Source organism: Triticum urartu, chromosome 1A (assembly GCF_056163025.1).
Source record: "Triticum urartu cultivar PI428250 chromosome 1A, HENAU_Tu73, whole genome shotgun sequence".
NCBI classification, from domain to species: Eukaryota; Viridiplantae; Streptophyta; class Magnoliopsida; order Poales; family Poaceae; genus Triticum; species Triticum urartu.
This window is the reverse complement of record NC_141873.1, coordinates 320,344,223-320,367,659: the sequence shown is the minus strand read 5'-3', so window position 1 is coordinate 320,367,659 and position 23,437 is coordinate 320,344,223.

Sequence of the window (23,437 nt, the reverse complement as noted above, 5' to 3'; positions counted from 1 at the left end):
TGTCACATCTGTATGGTGAAGAAGATCTGAAGAACATGGGTCTTAATGAAGATTTTGACTGGTCTGCACCTCCACCGAAGAAATTCAAGAAGGTCAAGGTTCCTTCTCTGGTGGCCAGCTCGTTTTCTTCATCGCGCAACACTGATGAACATGAAGATTTGGACGACACTGCGGCAGGCCCTACATCAACCAACGACCCCAACAATGCTGGCGCTCCTTCATCAACATGATTATCTTCAGGGGCGTTAGTCCTCATTTTCGATCCTTTTGGTCATTCGATGACAAAGGGGGAGAAATATGAGTTAGTCTTCAAGTGGGTCTACTATATGGGCGTTTTTATTTTCTAAGTTACAACTCTCGTCTTCTGAAACTTTATTGGATCGAGTTATAATCTTAAACCCGATGGTGCTCTGATACTTTTGATGCACTGTGCTCTGATACTCTTGATGCACTATTCTGCATGCTTATTCCTCATTAATATTATTGCACACATGCTGAATTTCATCAGGCACCATATTTCATCATGCATTTCAAATTCTTCATATTATATGTTAAATGCGTGTATGAATTACAAGATATAGGGGGAGATCTCCATGATTCAACTCTTCAAGTGTGCATTGCTTCAAAAGCAAATTCCTCAGTATGCACATCTTTAGGGGGGGTTCTTCTATATCTTGCAATCAAATTCCTCAATATCAGTATTTACACTTCATATGTTTATCCCCGTTGAAAACTTAACCTATATTGTCATTAATCACCAAAAAGGGGGAGTTTGTAAGTGCATCTAGTGCCCCTTAGTGATTTTGGTGTATTGAAGACTTATAAGTTAAGGGACTAATGCGTGTGTGAGTGTACACAGGTCTATAAGTCTATGAGGAGTTTGATATTTACAGGAAAAGTCGACCCCTAAAAATAAACATCTTCGACTAAAGATTTTGGTATTTCTGAAGACTTTCATGAAGACTTTGAAAGTGAAGAAATTGGTGTGTCCGTGAAGACTTGATATTCATGCGAGGAATATGAAGCTTGAAGACTTTTGTTTTCATAGTTTTGTTTCTCTCTTTCTTGAGTCATAGGAAACACCGTACTGTTAAAGGGGGTCGAGGAAATACTAAGGAAAAATTTCCATGTGATGTTCAACTCAAAATCCTACACCTACCAATCCCTTCGAGTGAAGCCATTGGAAATCTCATACAGTTCAGTCAATTTCTTCAGTAACAGAGACGAAGTTCTTCTGGTCTCTGAGGAATTTGTCCTGACTGAGGAGTTAGGAATTCGCCAGTGCGGATTGCCTACACAGTGAGGAACATGATAGCCCTGAGGATTTTGCTACTCAAAATTCCGACCGTTGCTGTGCTATGCGCCAGCTGTCCCAAAATATCTATCCACCTAACGGTCATATCATTGAAGGGCATTTATGTCTTATCATGTCGGGCTGCTCCCTAGGCTATAAATAGCCGCCCCCTACAACCACTAGCTGGTTGGCTGCTCCGAGAGAAACTGACACTTGTCATTTGAGAGCAACCCATCCTTCGAGGACTTTGAGCGAAAATCATTAAGTGAGGAAAAACCAAAAAATCAAAACCCAAACACCTACAAACCCCAAGTGATTGAGCATCACTAAAGAGATTGATCCTGAGTGGATCCGACGCTTGTTACCTTTGAAGACTGTGCTTCTTCCAGACGGTTAGGCATCATGGTCTAGAGCATCCAAGAGGAATTGTGGATCGCCGGGTGACCAAGTTTGTGAAGGTTTGGAAGTCGCCTGAAGACTTACCATGAGTGATTGGACGAGGTCTGTGTGACCTTAGTTCAAGGAGAATACGGTGAGGACTGGGTGTCTTGGACTAAGTGTCCTTGACTGGGTGTCCGGGACTGTGTGTCCTCGAGTTTAAATACTCAGCCGCTCCAACCAGACGTACAACTGAGACAGCAGTTGGAACTGGTCTACCAAATCATTGTCTTCACCGAGCTTACTGGTTCTATTTCCTCAACTCTTTCATTTCCTCATAACTGTGCTGTATGTTTGTTCATATCTGTGTTTGAAGACTTTGACTGAAGACTTTCTCAATTTCCTCAGTTCAATTTCTTCAGTCTGTTTGTCTTCATCCTGTGTTATCCTGTATTTACGCTTCCTATACTCTGTGCCTGTCTTTATTTCATCATGATGACTAGGCTTGTATTTTGTTGTGTTTACTTTTGAGTACTTATTCCGCTGCTAGTAGTTCTTCTCTAAGGAATTTCCTCACCGGCAAATTCCTCAGTGAAGAATTTCATAAAAATCGCCTATTCACCCCCCCTCTAGTCGATATAACGCACTTTCAGTATCTTCATAGTCCAACAGTCGGGCCAAAGGATATAGTCCAGCTGTCCGGAGACCCCCTAATCCAGGACTCCCTCAGTCATCTTTCTGGCTTCACAAGCTCCACACAAATGATCCTTGAGGAATTTGACACCCTCGATGCCAATGACATGCTTCTTCTTCGCGAGCGTGTGCAAGTTCCTCATCCCAGTATGACCAAGTCGTCGATGCCATAGCCAGCCTTCTGAATATTTTTCAAGTAGACATGTAGCAGGTTGTGATCCTATAGAGAAATCAACAATATACAAATATCCTCTCCTAAAGCCTTCGAAGACTTTTGAATTGTCAGTTTCCATGATCACAACACAATGATACTTGCCAAAGACAACAACCATATAAAGATCACAAAGCATTGAGATAGACATGAGGTTGAACCCTAAGGACTCGACAAGCATGACTTTGTCCATGTGTCGATCCTTTGAGATTGCAACCTTACCTAGGCCCAATACCTTGCTTTTGCCTTTGTCGGCGTAGGTGATATGCTTCAGATGAGATGGAGATAAAGCAGAGTCCATCAGTAAGCTCCTATCACCAGTCATGTGATTTGTACATCCACTATCGAGGACCCACTCAGTGGCTTTGGGTTGATCATCCTGGAGATGAATTAGTGCAGCTTACGAACTCATATACTTCATTGGTGAAGAATATGATATCAATTTCATCAGATCAATTTCATCAATCAATAGAACAGATAAAACAGTATGAGGACTTGAGAAATGAGAATTCATTTCTTCATGATTAGCTTGTGTCCTTTCAAGCATATTCAGGTCTCCAGCAAATTCTTCAGACGTTTAAGTTCGTCTGGAGACCTGGCCCTGCATAAGAGATTAGTTCTTTTTCTTCACCACCCACATTTGAAGGGGTGGCAAAGAGTTCATCATTCTGCGAGCTCCATAAGAAAAAGGTGGCATAGATGCCAATCCACTTCGTTTCACATAAGAGGGATTAGGGTAAGCATAAGAGTAAGAAGAGAAATTCTTCGAGGACTTATGAACATAATGATTTGAAGAATAATGCACATATCCATAATCCTTAGATCTTCCCTGCAAAACAGACAGGTTAGCATGATGATGTTCATATGAGGAATTTGATCCTTTTGAGGAATTTGATCCTCGTGAGGAGTTTGGTCCGTATGAGGACTTGGATCCATATGAAGAATTTGATATGGGGTTCCTATTCTTCACAGGTGGGGTCATGATGACATTCACCTGAAGATTTTCAAGGCACCTTTTGGGAACCCAGATTTTCTTCATAGGAGAACTGTTCCTGCAGTTAGTGCCAACATATCGAGCAAACACTTCACCATTCTGATTTTTGAACAGTTTATAGTTGGAGCCAAATGACTCATCAGAAGAATATGAAGATCCACATGTAAAGCCAGATAAGGTAGATGGATCCACTGAAGGTCCCTTTGCAGCAACCCATGAGGTTTTGGGATATTGCTCAGGTTTCCAGCAGGTCCCATCAGCATTGAGTTTCCTCTCAAAGGCAATACCCTCTTTCCTAGGGTTCCTGTTGAGAATCTTCTTTTTAAGCACATCACAAAGAGCCTGATGCCCTTTGATGCTTTTGTACATGCCTGTCATATACAATTCCTTCAGCCCTGCATCATCAGTGATACTAGCAATGTCCTTAGATGAGGAATTAGTGATAGCAGAGACAGTTGAAGAACTTGCAGCAATGGAAGCACTTGAGCATTCAGGTGAAGAATTAGCAGTTTCACGTTCAATGCACTTCAAACATGGAGGAACAAATTCATCCTGAGTAGCGCTGATTTGTTGAGAAAGTAATGAATCACGCTCCTTCTGAAGAACTTCATAACTCACTCTTAACTAATCAAGGTCTTTATTTCTTTGAAAAATTTCATAAGAAAGCTTCTCATGATCAGATAGGAGAGTGTTATGATGACCTTGAAGATTGTCAAACTTGGAATGAAGTCTCTGAATATTTTTAGTCAAAGTTTTAGTGTGATCCATTTCCTTGCCCAACATATCATCGCTCTCATTCAGAATGTTTTGAACTTTTTCCAAAGCTCTTTTTTTAGTGGCAAGGGAAGCAAGTTTTACATAACTGGGTCAAAATTCATCACCAGATTCATCGTCACTGGACTGAGATAAGTAGCATTCAGTTACCTTGGCACCTTTTTCCATAAGACAAGGTGCAGAGGATGATGATTCTGGACTGAAAGTCATAACCTTGTGGGATTCCACGAATTCTTCGAAACAGGGTTCATGGTGAGATCGATGACTTTCATAGACCTCAGAGAGTCGGTCCCAGATGAGTTTCGCATGGCTGAGATGCATAACGTTCCTGAACTGGTTTTGTGACAAGCTAGAGCAGATGATGTTCTTCGCTATGAGTTTGAGTAGCGTGTATTTGCGAATATCATCAGCCTCTGCCATCTTGCATAGGTCAGTAAGACCAATTTCGGTGACGGTCCAGAGTTCGCTGTTCATCGCCATGAGGCGCTTCTTCATCATGGCCTTCCACTTGGGATAATCATGACCGTCAAAGATGGGGCATTTCACAGTCTTCATTCCTGTGGTTGACATAACTAAAACTCCAGGCGGTTAAACCAAAATCACACAAAACAAGGGACTACCTTGCTCTGATACCAATTGAAAGTGTGTTAAGTCGACTAGAGGGAGGTGAATAGGCGATTTTTATGAATTCTTCAATTCCTAAGAGAAGAACTACTTGCAGCGGAATAAGTACTCAGATGTAAACATAACAGAACATAAGCATGGTCTTCATGATGAAATGAAAACAAGCACAGAGTACAGAAAGCATAAACACAGGACAAAACAGGATGAAGACAAACATACTAAAGAAATTGAACTGAGTAAATTGAGAAAGTCTTCAGTCAAAGTCTTCAAACAGATATGAACATGCACACAACACAGAAATGAGGAAATGAAAGGGTTGAGGAAATAGAACTAGTTAGCTCGGTGAAGACAATGATTTGGTAGATTAGTTCCAACAGCTGTGACTGTTGTACGTCTGGTTAGGGCGGCTAGGTATTCAAAACTGAGGACACATAGTCCCGGACACCCAGTCCTGAGCACGCAGTTCAGGACACTTAGTTCTCACCATATTGCCCTTGAGCTAAGGTCACATAGACCTCGCCCAATCACTCGTGGTAAGTCTTCAGGTGACTTCCAAACCTTCACAGACTCGGTCACTTGGCGATCCACAATTTCCTCTTGGATGCTCTAGACCATGACGCCTAACTGTTTGGAAGATGCACAGTCTTCAAAGGTAACAAGTGTCGGATCCACGCAGGATCAATCTCTTCAGTGATGCTCAATCACTTTGGGTTTGTAGGTGTTTGGGTTTGGGTTTTCCTCACTTGATGATTTTCGCTCAAAGTCCTCGGAGGATGGGATGCTCTCAAATGAAAAGTGTCAGTTTCTCTCGGAGTAGCCAACCAGCTAGTGGTTGTAGGGGGCGGCTATTTATAGCCTAGGGAGCAGCCCGACATGATAAGACCTAAATACCCTTCAATGATATGACCGTTAGGTGGAAGGATATTTTGGGACAGCTGGCGCGTAGCATAGCAACGGTCGGAAATTTGACTATCAAATTCCTCATGGCTATCATGTTCCTCACTTGTAGGCAATCCGCACTGGCGAATTCCTAACTCCTCAGTCAGAACAAATTCCTCAGAGACCAGAAGAAGTTCGTCTCTATCGCTGAAGAAGTTGACTAAACTACATGAGATTTCCAAAGGCTTCACTCGAAGGGATTGGTAGGTGTAGGATTTTTAGTTGAGCATCACTTGGAAACTTTTCCTTAGTATTTCCTCGACCCCCTTTAACAGTACGGTGTTTCCTAGGACTCAAGAAAGAGAAAATGAGACTACGAAAACAAAAGCCTTCACGCTTCATGTTCCTCGAATGAATAGCATGTCTTCATGGTCACACCAATTTCTTCACTTTCAAAGTCTTCAGACAGTCTTCAGAAATCCAAAGTGTTCAGTCGAAGAACTTCATTGTAACATCCCAAAATTCTAAATTTTGGAATGTTATAATAAATAGATAGATTTTATTGATTGTTTGATTGATTGTCTGAAAGTGAGTGAATTCGAAACTTTTGAAAGTTAAATGAGAGGGAATAAAAGGATTTTCCCAAACTTTCATATTTGCTTTCTGACCTCCATGAATTCAAATTCTTTTCAAATACAAAACCCTTGAGCGAAGATGATATGACTTCTTCCGTTTACATTAAATGAAAGGGCATTTGAAAATAATTGAATTTCAGTTGGAAATATTTCAATTCATAAACTTCATGCAGCTCAATGATTTTCATGAGAGAAGATAAAATGACTTCTTCAAATTATATGAAATATGAGTTGGGAGTTTCAAAGAATTAAATTCAAAGTTCTTTTGAATTTATTTTCAATTTGGAGTTATTTGAGTTTCATTCAAATTATTTTTCTCCAAAAATAAAATACATGGAAAATAGGGTAACATGATTCCCTACAACAGAAAATTGGAGAAAAATTAATTTGAAATCATTTTGGTATTTTTAAAATGATTTTTGTTGGATTTTAATAGACCAGTAGGACTCTTTGAATTATCTGATTTTGTGTGTATTTTATTTAATGCTAGAAAAATGTCCATGTTGTTGGAAATCTTTTTCTAAAAATTTTGATATATTATATGGCTATATAATATTTTCTTTTAGTTCACTTTTATTTTATTTATCTTTTGCCTGTGTTAAAAAACAAAAAAACAAATCCTCCTCCGCCGCCGAACTGGACCGGCCCAGCCCAGTCCAGCGCCGGCCCAGCTCAGCAGCGGCCTCCGCGTGCCCGAACCGCCTTCGCCTCGCCCGCCCGCTCTCTCCTCCGCGCGCATGCTGCCACGCCCAGTCACCGACAGGTGGGACCCACCTGTCGGGTTCGTTACCAACCTCCCGCCGGAGTCCAGCACGCGCACGATTCGCCGGCCGATGCCGTGCTCAACCCGGGCGCCTCCCCCGTCTTCTCCCCTCGCCCAAGGCGACCCCCTTTATAAGCTGAGGCCCTGGCCTCGTTTTGCCTCAAACCGCAGCTCTCCACGCCCCGCGCGAACTCGCCGGAGTTCGCGAGATCCGCCGCCAAGCCCGCGCCGTTCCGACTCCAAGGCCGAGCGCCCACACCGCCTTCCCCTCGTCGAGCCGCGCCTCTCCATCTTCTCCACCGGCGCCGCCGAGCCCCGGAGCCACCGTCCCGTTCGAGCCGCCGCCGCCGCTTTCTTCTCTAACGCCGACGACGTGACCGCCGCGGTAAAGCCCCCTGTCACCTCAACCGTCCGATCTTAGAGCTACGGTTAGGATTAGATATGTCTGTTTTTTTTGAACCGGTATGCACTAAATAGCGAACATCCGCCGCTTTAGCCTCGCAGCGAACAGATTTCGCCCAGTAGATTTCTGACACGTATCCAGGGACCTAGTTGCAATTTCTTTCTCTGCAGTTTAGTCCCTGATTTTCAAAACACCACATCTTTTTACCCGTTTATCCAAATCCAACGAAATCAACGCCCACGTCTTCGTTACGATCTCTTCTATCCAGATAAACAACTTAAACATGTTTTTGAAAAGTTTAAAATTTATATCAGATTTGAATTCAAACTTCGTTTGATCATAACTTGAGTTTCGTAGCTCCGTTTGAGTTGATTCTTTTTGCAAATCGAAGCTCTTGACCTAAACATTTTAATAAGGCCAAATTCACATAATTTTGGTACTGTTAGAAAAAAATTTATGTTCCAAGAGCTATTTGCTTGGTTTTGATGTTTTCCGAATCGTCTTCTTCGTTCTTTCTGATCTTTTGAGTGATTGCTTATGTGTGGTTACTATTGCTTGCTTACGATAGATTGATCGGAGTGTGACGAGTAGAGCTATCAAGAGTTTTGAGTGCGAATCATCTTCATCAACATTGCAGGCAAGTTCACACCTTGATCATACCTCTTTCATACCTAGTTTTTGTTGCATTAGATCAAACCTCAAACATTGCATGATTAGGATCTAATTAAATTGGGGGTATTGGGAAGTAGTTGATGAGGTAGGAACCTATTGCCCTGCATTCAAACCTTGGGAGTTACTTTTACGTTATGCTTACATGGCCATGCTATGCTCGTAGACGTGGATTGGGTTTTGAGAGTATCCATGACAGATGTGAGATTGTTAATTAATGGTTTACTTAAGGTGGCAACTTAAACACACATCTGGGTGGATTGAGGCACCTAGTTATTCTAGGATTGCCTATCTAGGCACCTGGGTAATCCAGGACTTGCCTGTTTTCTTTTGGACCGCCACCCAGGCTCAAAGGGATCATGAGATTATTCATACTAGAAACTTCTGTGTGCAGCCACAAGCCATTATGGGCTCTGGCATAGTTGATTAAGTCGTGCGAACTCTTACAGGGTAGACTAGCAGATGTAGGGGAAAGTAGGTGTACCGGTCTATCCATCGTAAGGTGCTAGCGCTTCTGAAAGACTGTGTCTCGGTCATCCGTTTCTCAAACACCATGTGGTGCGGGAAATCCAACGGAGGCGATCGAGTCTTGGGGGGAAAAGTGCGCAAGCCTCTGCAGAGTGTATAAACTAATCATGATTAGCTGTGTCCCCGATTATGGAAATCTTGAGTATCTAGTTCTTGGATTATCCTGTTGATCTCATCACGTTACTTTAAATGAATATTGTTGGGTTTAATGATGTTACTTAATTGGGATTGAGAATGTTGTCAACCATTCTCAATGTTCAACAACCACCATGATAGTTAATTAAAATGTATTCCTTGCAGTAGGGGAAAATTGGCTTTTCGCAAAAACCTTATAACCATAGAGCTTGTCCACCAGCCAAATATGCATGTAGTGATAGTCCTTATTCATCATTCTCTATGGTGTGAATTTGCCAATACATTCAATGTACTGACCCTCTGTGGTTGCAACGTCTCATGTTGCAGGATTATCTTACGACGAGTAAGTGATACGTTAGGGTTACGATTTCTACACTCAACTTTGCCGTTGGTGTTGATGGGAATCCACAACCTTGTTACTTCCGCTATTTTGGATTTGAGGTAATAGTATTTATGTTACTTTTACATGTGATTTACCTCTGTTATAAATCCTCGAGTACTGTGTGTGTCAGCATACCGATCCAGGGATGACACTTAAGCACAGAGACTTGACCCATTCGGGTCGGGTCGCTACAAGATGGTATCAGAGCACATGTTGACTGTAGGACGTGACCCTAGAAACTGGCGCCCATAGCATAGATTTTTCTCTACAACTTTCCCTTTCAAAAAAAAATCTTTTACCTCTCTTTTCTTCTGAGCTTATTCAAAAATTCCCTTTAGTGAGACTATACCCCTTTTCCCCCTTTGACCACACGAAGATTCGACTGATGAGACCACTCCAAGAAGTACAAGATATTGGACAACTAAGACCGTTTCGGAATGAAGAGGATTTTACTGTGCATCTGAATAATGGAAACTACAACGGTTGAAGACTCCGAAGACTAGGAGAATTGAAGGCTCTGAAGAATTCCCAGAATTGTATGACCTAGGAAGGCTACCCTTATGGAACTTGGCAGACTATGGAAGTCTTCAATACCCGAGATCAAGGTGTATCGGAGAAATACTGAAACAAGGAGCATGAGAACTCGAAGTTTTCCCTAAGGCAGGAGATACCAACTATGGAATGATAGCTCATGGGAATGACAAGAGCAGAAACACGGTTATCCGTGATGTCATCACCCGCTAATGCTATTGTCACCGTGCTGAGTTAAGGATGCATGTCTTCAGATGGATTTGATGGAAGAAGGCTGATGGAGCACCTATCATAAGATGAAGTTTTAGCCCTAGCCGGTGTATCACCAGGATATGGAGTAGTACATCAAGAAGTTTAAAATGGAGCTCCAGGAAGTCGTATTAGACAAGGAAGTATTTCATGAGGAACTCGGGATCCTGAAGATGAGAGTAGCCAAGCTGGAGGAGCTACAACCTCGAGATACCGGAGATTTGTCAGGAACTGAAGGACAGTAGGACCATGGTTCATGTGAAGGATGTTGAAACCAGAAGTTTGAAATGCAACTCCGGAATTTTAAAGGATGTCACGAGAGATTTCACGTCAACAAAGATTGATCTGGCAAAAGAACTTGAGAAAGACAAGCATGATCGGAAGAAGCCATTGGAGGCATGAACAAGGCTTGAAGAATTTGGAGACGTTGAAGATTTATTGACCTTTAGAAGACCAAACCCCTGTTATATACCTACGTTAGATGAGACGTTTGTGAGCTGTCATTTGTTTGATGTTTTTCCCAATGGCCACAAATAAAATATGTCTTTTCAAAACTTTTGTTTGTATTGTGGGTATCCCTCTCCCTCTCTCTTATCTTACCCCAAACCCACATGGACCCAATAGAGGATGAATGGAGATGAGCTTGTATTTTCTGGACCGATGAGTCAGTTGGAGACAGACCGATGGATTTAGAACATGGAGGATCACATGAAGAATAACCCTATAGTTGGAAATGATATGACCCAGCATGCTCTTCAGTGCTTTGAAAGAGGTGCTGCTACTTGGTGGAGGATATACCAAACCATGAATGGATGGCAAGGAGTAACCACTTGGAGAGAATTAAAGTTGACTTTGCAAAGATCTCACCTTGTGTCCCAGAAGTTGAAGCCTTATGGAAAGGATATGAGGAAACCTTGTGCATGCAAGATTTGTGGAGAAATCAGACACACCCATAAAGAACACAAGGATGAATGCCCTAATTGTGAAGGAAGTCACCCAGTTGAAGAATGCCCAATTAGGTAGATTACTTGTTTCTTGTGTGAAGGGACTACCCACTATCCTGCTCAGTGTCACATTTACCCCATGGTACAACGAACCATCCAGCAGAAGAAAGAAGAAATGAAAGGAGCCCTCATGGACACTTTAGAAGAAGCTGTGATGGAGGACACACCTAAAGAAGACCCAAGTAAACCCTGCACTAAGTCTTGCTATTCATGTGGAGAAGAAGGACACATCTCCCAAAATTGTTTGAATGGGGATCTAGTAGAATTCCCAACAGAGGAAGTAGAATATGACCCAGAGAAATAGCATGATTGGCATGGTAAGGTCCAGGAAGAGAAGCAGATTGGATTCCAAGAAGAATCTGAGTCATATCACCTGTTACAAGTGCAAGGAGTCAGGGCACTACCTCAACAATTGCCCAAAAAGGAAACCTCGATACTTGTCAGAAGTAATATGTTTTAGTTGTAATGGAGCAGGGCACTTTGCCAGAGAATGCCCCAGGGAGAAGGAGACTTGTGCTAGATAGTTGAGTTTGCAACAAAAGAAATGGAGTAGTAGAAGTGAGAACATTTTCTTTTATATTGAGGCGTTGAGTTGAGACATGTAATGGAAAAGCGAGAGATTGTAATTAATTGAGAGTGAATAAAGTTAGCATCGTTGGTACTGATATGGATTTTATGAGTTGTTACTCTATGAAGAAGGATTTTGGCCATTCTGAGGATATGAGAAATATGTTCTATGGAAGATTTGTGCATTTTAAGGGTGGTAGTACCCTGTAAGAACCATTGACCCCTGGAAAAGATAAGGATACTCCACTGAGTGGATTTCGGACAAAAATGAATACGAGTTTTGTCTCGATATGTGTGATGCCCCAAGAGTATGTGGGATGAAGTTGGAGACCGTCAGTTGTTTGGACCAAATGTGATCAAGGAGTCGGAAGAGAATGTTAAGTTGATTCGAGATAGACTGAAAGTAGCTCAGTCCAGGTAGAAGAGTTATGTAGACTCAAAAACTCAAGGAGGTAGTCTACGAAATTGGAGACAGAGCATGTCTTCGTGTGACCCCTCTGCGATGAGTTAAACAATTTGGAGTTAAGGGACAGTTAGCCCCGAGATTTGTAGGACCATACCAAGTTTTGGAGCGTATGAGAGAAGTGGCCTACAAGTTTGAGTTACCCGAAGGACTGTCAGGAGTTCAAGATGTGCTTCACGTTTCCCAGTTGAAGAAGTGCCATGCAGAGATGGCCAATATTCCCCCGTAAGGACGCTTGACCGCGGAAAGGATAATAATGTTCCACGAAGTGGAATATGGACTTCATAAGTATAAGTTTTTATCTCGGTATGAGGGATATCCCACGAGGATGAAGAGATAAATTACTATTGGATATAAAGGAGGTATGATGTCGGAAATATCGATCAATGGAAACTCCATGATGAGTCCGAGTAATCATGTCCTAGATTGGTGCCAATAGAAGGAAGGAAGATAGTACAATTGGATGGATTTAAGAATACTAGGAAGTTGGAAGTTCGAATAATGATCAGTTGCCCGATGATAAGTTCAAGGACTACAAGTGATGAGGTGTGCCATAACCCACAGGCCCCAGGACCTGCCAAGAAGCAAGCACATTCTTGCTGAAGGAAAAACCCTGGAAGTGGATATACCTTTGTCGACAGACGATTTTATAGGAGTTTACGCAAAACCTGAGAGTTGTGAAGGAACGATAGATGTTTGTCTGGCTTGCAGAATCAATGGATTATTCCGAACTTGGTTCGTCGACGAGAGAAATTCTACAATGCTTGTGAGGATGACCGAGTGTTAGAATGCGAGATTCGCTAAACTGTATACAAGGTAATGATTTGGGTGCGGGATGGATTGATCACCATACCGACTTACTCTTATTATTCGCCTTGCTATATGGGATGGTAAATCTGAGTGACTTACCTATAGTGGAGAGACGACGATCAAAACCTTGTTTAAGCCTTAGAATGGTATAGGTATTTTTCCCTTGTACAAGGCAGCTTTTGCCAACCGTAGGTTATACGGTGAGGATCACCCAGACCCATTTCCTGCAGGAGAAACCACAAATTGTTGACCACCATGAGATATCGATAGTTGTTTAGTTTTGGCGCCAGACCCGTCAGCTAAGAAGACCCAATCTCGAAAGAACCTTACCAAGATGAAAGGATAGAAAAATTGTGGTAAGGTTATGCCACTACCGGAAGAGCCCGGATAAGGAATTATCCTGAAGATCTAAGAAGACCGACACTGTCAAGAATAAGGATGGAGTATATGAGTTTTGATAGAACCATAACCATGCTTCTAAGGGTGGTAGCACCCCAGACCCAGGTGATGATTGATGGAATTTGAGGAGACCTCCAAACCCTAACCTTTTTCTTGCTAGCCTCTCCGAATCTCGAGGACGAGATTCATTTAAGGGTGGTAGGTTTGTAACATCCCAAAATTCTAAATTTTGGAATGTTATAATAAATAGATAGATTTGACTGATTGTTTGATTGATTGTCTGAAAGTGAGTGAATTCGAAACTTTTGAAAGTTAAATGAGAGGGAATAAAAGGACTTTCCCAAACTTTCATATTTGCTTTCTGACCTCCATGAATTCAAATTCTTTTCAAATACAAAACCCTTGAGCGAAGATGATATGACTTCTTCCGTTTACATTAAATGAAAGGGCATTTGAAAATAATTGAATTTCAATTGGAAATATTTCAATTCATAAACTTCATGCAGCTCAATGATTTTCATGAGAGAAGATAAAATGACTTCTTCAAATTATATGAAATATGAGTTGGGAGTTTCAAAGAATTAAATTCAAAGTTCTTTTGAATTTATTTTCAATTTGGAGTTATTTGAGTTTCATTCAAATTATTTTTCTCCAAAAATACAATACATGGAAAATAGGGTAACATGATTCCCTACAACAGAAAATTGGAGAAAAATTAATTTGAAATCATTTTGGTATTTTTAAAATGATTTTTGTTGGATTTTAATAGACCAGTAGGACTCTTTGAATTATCTGATTTTGTGTGTATTTTATTTAATGCTAGAAAAATGTCCATGTTGTTGGAAATATTTTTCTGAAAATTTTGATATATTATATGGCTATATAAAATTTTCTTTTAGTTCGCTTTTATTTTATTTATCTTTTGCCTGTGTTAAAAAAAACAAAAAAAACAAATCCTCCTCCGCAGCCGAACTGGACCGGCCCAGGCCAGTCCAGCGCCAGCCCAGCTCAGCAGCGGCCTCCGCGCGCTCGAACCGCCTTCGCCTCGCCCGCCCGCTCTCTCCTCCGTGCGCATGCTGCCACGCCCAGCGACCGACAGGAGTGACCCACCTGTCGGGTTCGTTACCGACCTCCCGCCGGAGTCCAGCACGCGCACGATTCGCCGGCCGATGTCGTGCTCAACCCGGGCGCCTCCCCCATCTTCTCCCCTCGCCCAAGGCGACCCCCTTTATAAGCCGAGGCCCTGGCCTCGTTTTGCCTCAAACCGCAGCTCTCCACGCCCCGCGCGAACTCGCCGGAGTTCGCGAGATCCGCCGCCAAGCCCGCGTCGTTCCGACTCCGAGGCCGAGCGCCCACACCGACACCGCCTTCCCCTCGTCGAGCCGCGCCTCTCAATCTTCTCCACCGGCGCCGCCGAGCCCCGGAGCCGCCGTCCCATTCGAGCCGCCGCCGCCGCTTTCTTCTCTGACACCGACGACGTGACCGCCGCGGTAAAGCCCCCTGTCACCTCAACCGTCCGATCTTAGAGCTACGGTTAGGATTAGATATGTCTGTTTTTTTTGAACCGGTATGCGCTAAATAGCGAACACCCGCCATTTTAGCCTCGCAGCGAACAGATTTCGGCCAGTAGATTTCTGACACGTATCCAGGGACCTGGTTGCAATTTCTTTCTCTGCAGTTTAGTCCCTGATTTTCAAAACACCACATCTTTTTACCCGTTTATCCAAATCCAACGAAACCAACGCCCACGTCTTCGTTAAAATCTCTTCTATCCAGATAAACAACTTAAACATGTTTTTGAAAAGTTTAAAATTTAAATTAGATCAGATTTGAATTCAAACTTCGTTTGATCATAACTTGAGTTTCGTAGCTCCGTTTGAGTTGATTCTTTTTGCAAATCGAAGCTCTTGACCTAAACATTCTAATAAGGCCAAATTCACATAATTTTGGTACTGTTAGAAATTTTTTTTATGTTGCAAGAGCTATTTGCTTGGTTTTGATGTTTTCCGAATCGTCTTCTTCGTTCTTTCTGATCTTTTGAGTGATTGCTTATGTGTGGTTACTATTGCTTGCTTACGATAGATTGACCGGAGTGTGACGAGTAGAGCTATCAAGAGTTTTGAGTGCGAATCATCTTCATCAACATTGCAGGCAAGTTTACACCTTGATCATACCTCTTTCATACCCAGTTTTTGTTGCATTAGATCAAACCTCAAACATTGCATGATTAGGATCTAATTAAATTGGGGGTATTGGGAAGTAGTTGATGAGGTAGGAACCTATTGCCCTGCATTCAAACCTTGGGAGTTACTTTTACGTTATGCTTACATGGCCATGCTATGCTCGTAGACGTGGATTGGGTTTTGAGAGTATCCATGACAGATGTGAGATTGTTAATTAATGGTTTACTTAAGGTGGCAACTTAAACACACATCTGGGTGGATTGAGGCACCTGGTTATTCTAGGATTGCCTGTCTAGGCACCTGGGTAATCCAGGACTTGCCTATTTTCTTTTGGACCGCCACCCAGGCTCAAAGGGATCATGAGATTATTCATACTAGAAACTTCCGTGTGCAGCCACAAGCCATTATGGGCTCCGGCATAGTTGATTAAGTCGTGCGAACTCTTACAGGGTAGAATAGCAGATGTAGGGGAAAGTAGGTGTACCGGTCTATCCATCGTAAGGTGCTAGCGCTTCTGAAAGACTGTGTCTCGGTCATCCGTTCTCAAACACCATGTAGTGCGAGAAATCCAACGGAGGCGATCGAGTCTTGTGGGGAAAAGTGCGCAAACCTCTGCAGAGTGTATAAACTAATCATGATTAGTCGTGTCCCCGGTTATGGACATCTTGAGTATCTAGTTCTTGGATTATCCTGTTGATCTCATCACGTTACTTTAAATGAATATTGTTGGGTTTAATGATGTTACTTAATTGGGATGGAGAATGCTGTCAACAATTCTCAATGTTCAACAACCACCATGATAGTTAATTAAAATGTATTCCTTGCAATAGGGGAAAATTGGCTTTTCGCAAAAACCTTATAACCATAGAGCTTTTCCACCAGCCAAATATGCATGTAGTGATAGTCCTTATTCATCATTCTCTATGGTGTGAATTTGCCAGTACATTCAATGTACTGACCCTCTGTGGCTGCAACGTCTCATGTTGCAGGATTATCTTACGACGAGTAAGTGATACGTTAGGGTTACGATTTCTACACTCAACTTTGCCGTTGGTGTTGATGGGAATCCACAACCTTGTTACTTCCGCTATTTTGGATTTGAGGTAATAGTATTTACGTTACTTTTACATGTGATTTACCTCTGTTATAAATCCTCGAGTACTGTGTGTGTCAGCATACCGATCCAGGGATGACACTTAAGCACAGAGACTTGACCCATTCGGGTCGGGTCGCTACATTCATTTTTAGGGGTCGACTTTCTCTGTAAATATCAAACTCCTCATAAACTTATAGACCTGTGTACACTTACAAACGCATCAGTCCCTTGACCTATAAGTGTTCAATACACCAAAATAACTACGGGGCACTAGATGCACTTACAAGCAGAACCTGGATGCTCATATTGGCTCCTACATATTCTACAAAGATCTTTATTGGTCAAACCGCATAACAACATACGTTGTTCCCTTTGTCATCGGCATGTTACTTGCCCGAGATTCAATCGTCGGTATCATCATACCTAGTTCAATCTCGTTACCGGCAAGTCTCTTTACTCATTCCGTAATGCATCATCCCGTAACTAACTCATTAGGCACATTGATTGCAAGGCTTATAGTGATGTGCATTACTGAGAGGGCCCAGATATACCTCTCTGACAATCGGAGTGACAAATCCTAATCTCGATCTATGCCAACTCAACAAACACCATCAGAGACACATGTAGAGCATCTTTATAATCACCCAGTTACGTTGTGACGTTTGATAGCACACTAAGTGTTCCTCCGATATTCAGGAGTTGCATACTCTCATAGTCATAGGAACATGTATAAGTCACGAAGAAAGCAATAATAATAAACTAAATGATCATAATGCTAATCTAACGGATGGGTCTTGTCCATCACATCAATCTCTAATGATGTGATCCCGTTCATCAAATAATAACACATGTCTATGGTCAGGAAACTTAACCATCTCTGATTAACGAGCTAGTCAAGTAGAGGCATACTAGGGACGCTTTGTTTGTCTATGTATTCACACATGTACTATGTTTCCGGTTAATACAATTCTAGAATGAATAATAAACATTTATCATGATATAAGGAAATATAAATAACAACTTTATTATTGCCTCTAGGGCATATTTCCTTCACACCCAAGATAGATGGCCCACAAAAGCTAACATATTTTAACAGTTCCAAACGCCTAACCTTACCCGGCTTGGCTATAAACTGTTCTTGCTAAGGATCCAAACGCTCCCTAAGTAACTCGCATGATATTCCTATTCTCTAAACCTGTGTGTGCATGTGCTTGTGTGTGTGTGTATGTGTGTTTAACAGCATGTGTGTGTTAGAGAGAGCGACACATCGACCTACTCCTACAGAGAAATGATGTGCAGTATGTGATTTAGCCGCGAGAGTCGGTGCATCCTCTCGTTTCCGGGCGTCCGGTCGGGACAGGCGGACCGCTGCCATGCCCGCTCCTGACCAGGATGGCCCACCCAAAGCCCCTCCATCGCCCACCTGTGCTTCCCGTCCGAAACAGTCAGCAGCACTCCAAAGAATCGGTGCCGCATTCATGCCCGGGCAGAGTGGACGCGACCTCTCACTGGTGCCTCCGTTGAAGAGAGAAGTGGATTCAAGAGTGATGGATGCTTCATCCATCCAACTTACTGTTGGGTCTATGTGATTTGATGACTCATTGGTCATTATTACTGAGGTGGTAGGACTGCTAGATGTCCCACGCTTTCGGCGAAAGGAGGTACTACTAGATTACAATTTTCTCCATTCTTACAACGAAGGAGTGCGAGAGCAGTGAAAACATGCAGGCTCAGTGATTACATGGCCCACCTCACATTATCACCATATTTTCTCGACACCGTGCGACACCTAACTCTTTACATAGTACTAGTATAGTACGTACTGTATTTATCAGCGAGATATATTTGTACAATGCTATGAAGCTTCCAGCTTCTGTTTCATGTATCTTGCGTCCAAGGCTGCCCGTTGCAACATTTCATCAAATACAAAGGAGACTAACATGCATGCTATTGCATCTCAATGATTGACAGGTCATAGCCAATATGTACTCCCTCCGTTCCAAAATAAGTGTCTCAACTTTATGCAAACTTTAGTACAAAGTTGTACTACTACTAAAGTTGACACTTATTTTGGAACAGAGACAGCTAAAGAAAAAAATGATCCATGCAGTCCCCAGCCCTTCAACCGTAAACCCTAACCAGGCTTTAATTTTCTGGCAACGTTGGAGCTTCCAAAGAAATGAAGTTTGCAACCCTTTGACCATCGGATCATTTTGTGTAGTTTCACCAAAATTGAGATGAGCATCCACGTGGCAAAGAAATTGAAGAAGCGTGATTAGAATAAGATTATTGGGACTAGTTGATGAGACATAAACTCATCACAAGTACAGTATGTAGAAGCCAGTAGAGGTATGTGCGGGGCAAAGAAGTAGAGAAATATCCACATGGAGTGATGTGGGCATCTGGAGCAGTGGTACAAGCCGACGGTAAAGGAAGTTGTACCCGAGGGATGTCGGGACGTAGCTCAACCTAGAGGAGGGCGGCGGGAGGCGGTAACTGCACACATCGTGGCAGTGAGCAAGGGACGAAGGCAACCTCACTGGCTTTGTGAGAGAGAACGGTGGGGACCCCTGATCAGGACGTGCTGACATTGGGTTTTCGCCGTCGGCGACGGCGACCGCATCTACACTAAGCATCCACCCCTTCCCCCGACGGTCGTGATCTGCCGGGATCTTAGAGATGCGGTCACAGTCGTTTTGTGCGAGAGAGTGTGAAGAGAGCAACCCCAACAAGAAATTGTGTAGGATCGTCCTGGCTATGTATATAGTGGAGTGGTTTCCTTTTCTCTCCATATGAACCTATTTATACTGCGTATGTGCCATTGAAGAAATAAAACTTTATTTATAAATGATGCGGCACCGTTCATGTGTGGTTCCCGACCCTCCATTATTTATAAGTGAGTAACTACTACTAGACGCGTGAAATTATCACGTGGGCTGCATCATCTTATAGAAATGAGCTCCATCGTGTCACGTGTGTGGTTGGGGAAGACGCAAAAGACACAAAGAGTGCTACTAGTACACTACGTGCATGGGTGCGTGCACCTCTTCTCTTCGAGCATGGTTATTAAAAGTATAGCCCACTACTGTACTACCAGGGAGTTATTATATATGGGCAAATAGTATAGGCAATAATAATGACTAATAAGCCGTGAAATCACGAGGCCCACCTTTCTCTATGTTTGACCGAGGAAGCAACCATCATTTCACTCCTCATTGAATATCCATCCGCTACTACCTCCACGAATAAATAAAAATCCACTTCTACCTCCGTAGCATGGTTAATAATATAGCCATGTCAATCATGACATAGAAATATCATTCACTAATACAATAGGGATGGATCTAAGGCTGGTGATTTTTTTACTTTGTCTCTTTCTCTTTTTGTCTCATTTACTCATTTTACATAGGAGCATGTGTAGAGGCTGGCTATTCCTTCCGATGGCACTCCTTCATGGGGTTTAAGACTAAGGCTGGTCATAGTGGGGAGTAACTTAGACTAGTAACATGCTTTTGTTACTAGTCCATGTTACTACCTTCATAATGGGTAGTAACATATAGATGGCAACATACAAACCTTCATTAATTGAGACATAGACTCATTTTACCTCGGGGTGTGCTATGTTACAGTAACATATTATGTTACCACAAGCATCTCTTCCCTCATTAACTCCATGCACATAAGCAAATTTTTCTTGGGATGTGTCATGTTACTACATAAGTTACTCCCACTATGACTGGCCTAAGCAGCTCCGAATTATGCCCGCTACCCACCACTCTGAATTGTGCCATCTATGATAGGGAGTAGTCCCATTGCAACAATGAGGTCCACTAGGTCTAGCACGTCCTTTAAGAAGAGACTGTCATGCAAAAAATACATCTTGTTGCCTTCTTCCTCGTACCACTGGTACGTACTACTAGTACTAGTACTACTCGTTCTCCTATAAACCTTGCGCTTGGCATCTCCAAAATATTAACCTTGCGATTGGCTCTTCGCCTCTTCAGCAAGTCGAGCAATAATGGTACTGTAGTATATATCGTTGTGGCTTTATGAGACCGAATGAATTGCTGCACGTCCACCACGTGGGCGAGGGAGAGTGCGTACTATTACGCCTGTTTCAATATTGACTACATACGGAGAAAAATGAGTAAATCTACACTCTAACATATGTCTATATACATCAGTGTTTGGAGTATGTACTAGTAGTTCATATTGAAATCTACTAAAGGACATATATTCCAAACAATATGATAATCTCTCTAACCAAGGCAGGGGCGAGGAGTAAACGGAGGGAGTAGTAAAATTTTCTCCTCGTCCTGCGAGCCACCGCGTGCGTGGGCGAGGGAGTGGGCGTAAGGCATAGTAAGCAAGCTTCACCTTGTCCTGCGAGCCACCGCGCCCATGGGCGGGGGAGACGGTGTACTAAGAAAGCTTCTCCTCGTTCTGTGAGTTGACGGGACACATCAAAAGTAATACACACAGAGCATCCTGAGTGTATAGAGCATTGCCTCTAAGGTAGGCCCCACATGGTTTACCTCTTTTTTAACATAACGCGTCAAGTCGCAATTTGTATGTTCACCCATGGTAGATGATCCTCCATCAAGTGGACAACCAGTACACGTGTCAAATTACCACGTGGGCTGCCTTTTCATACAAAAATGAGCTCCACCGTGTACCCGCGCGGGTGTGGTTGGGAAAGAGACGGGGGTACGTGCGCCGTGCCTGCACCTCTTCTCTTCGTGCACGTCCCCCACCTACATGGGTGTGAGTGAGAGAGATACATACCTAGACAGATGGCGTGTGCGTTTGTGACACATCAAAAATTTGACACATGCAATGTGTGTGAAATAGAGGCCTATCGATATCATATATAGAGGGGGCGATCCACAAGAAGAGAGGGAGGGGTCATAGATATTGATAGAGTCGAAGAGAGGATCAAGTGGGTTGGTGCGAGAACGATGAAGAGAGCCATCGAAATTGTGTGTGTGCAATTCGAAGATATAGGGCGACTAACCTACCGGAACGTCGGAGGGCACAGGGCAAGTTTTTGTGTGGCAGGGAGACATTATTAGAGCGCTCGATGTATCGGTGTGTGTGGGGGGGAGGGGGGGAGGCAGAGGCCTAACTAGAGAGGTAGAACAACTTGTATATGTGTTCAGAAGGAGAGACCCAACTATCTCTTGAGGGAGATCAGTCGACATCCATACATAACTGAAGGATGGGAAATAGGTTGGACAGAGAGAGAGAGAGATACAGGAGAGAGAGGGGGGAGGGAGAGGGGTAGAGTGTTGGATGGGTGATGGAGTTGCTTCTCGAAGATGGTGGGAGAGGCCTACTAGACAAACCGAGGGTAGAACTGCAATATTATCAATAAGAGTGGGGGTGTGTTTCTGTGTGCGCCTGTGCGTGATAGATGTGTCGGGACGCATGCATGGATGATGAAGGGGAACCATGTGTTTGGTAAGCAAACCTAACTAGATCGGTAGATCAATTGTTGTTTGTCGGAGGAAGGGAGAAACATAACTAATGAGGTAGATCGATCTCCGCGTGGGAAAAAATGAGTTATAAGGACCTAGCTAGCTATATGTATAGCAGCAGATCGGTCGGTGTACATCCTTTTGTTAGAGGCAAATAAGGCCCAGCAAGACGAATAGACAGAGAGAATGAAGCTAGGAGGTGGTGCGAGATGCCGAGCTACTAGCTAGATAGGGGGAGGAGTGCGCGATTGTGAGACCGATGAAAATAGGGGCGAGAGTTTACACGTGTGTGGGACCGTATGAGAGACACGAGGCATGGACACAGAAAGGAGGAGATGGAAGGTGCATTTTTATTAGGCAGACATCGTTGGAGAGGTTTTACCGATCGGTGTGTGTCGGAAAGGAGTTGTGGAGACTGTGGGAGAACGACCTAAAAAAAGTATGTGCGCGATGGATAGAATGCTGAGGGAGGGGGAGGGCGAGGAGGGCGTGTGCATGCACGAGTGAAAGTTAGTGCTAGCTACAAAGGTTGGAGGATTGTGTGGGTGTAAGAGACTAACAAAGATGATAATTTGTTATGAAAGTGGATTCATATATTTGAATAGGAGATCATAGTGTTATAAACATATGCATGCATGAATATAGCGGTGACACGCGTGTTGTGGTTTTGCACATGTTATACCATAACGTGATAATGCATGGCGTTTGCAACTCACGGCTAAATTCGAACAATCTAAACCATACTATACATCGAACAATCTCAAATTTTATTTGAATTTGTGATAATGTGTGGCGTTTGCGGCTTACAACTAAATATCAAACAATCTAAACAATACTATATATCAAACAATCTCACATTTTATTTGAATTTGTGGTAATGTGTGGTGTTTGCAACTCACATCTAAATACTTGTAGGAGTAGGGGGAGGGGCACCATACATTATGTGATAAACACATTATACATATGAGACATGGTTTAGATTATGAAGATCTAGCTAGAGCTTGAAATGTACTGTGATTTGAAATCAACATAAATTGGATTAAAAAAAATCGAGTTCGAGTTCATATAGTACACATAGTTCATATCTAACTCGACAGTAATCATGTGGTGTGTTGTGAAGATAATACACAAACAATGGTTTAACTTGACAATAATGATGATTGTAAATCTTATTAAAATGGAGAAACAAATTCAAATGGTTTGACTTCACAACAATCATTATTGCAGATCTTATTCAAATAGAGAAACGGATTCAAATTTAGTTCATATTGAAGCGGTAGTATATACGTTTGGAAT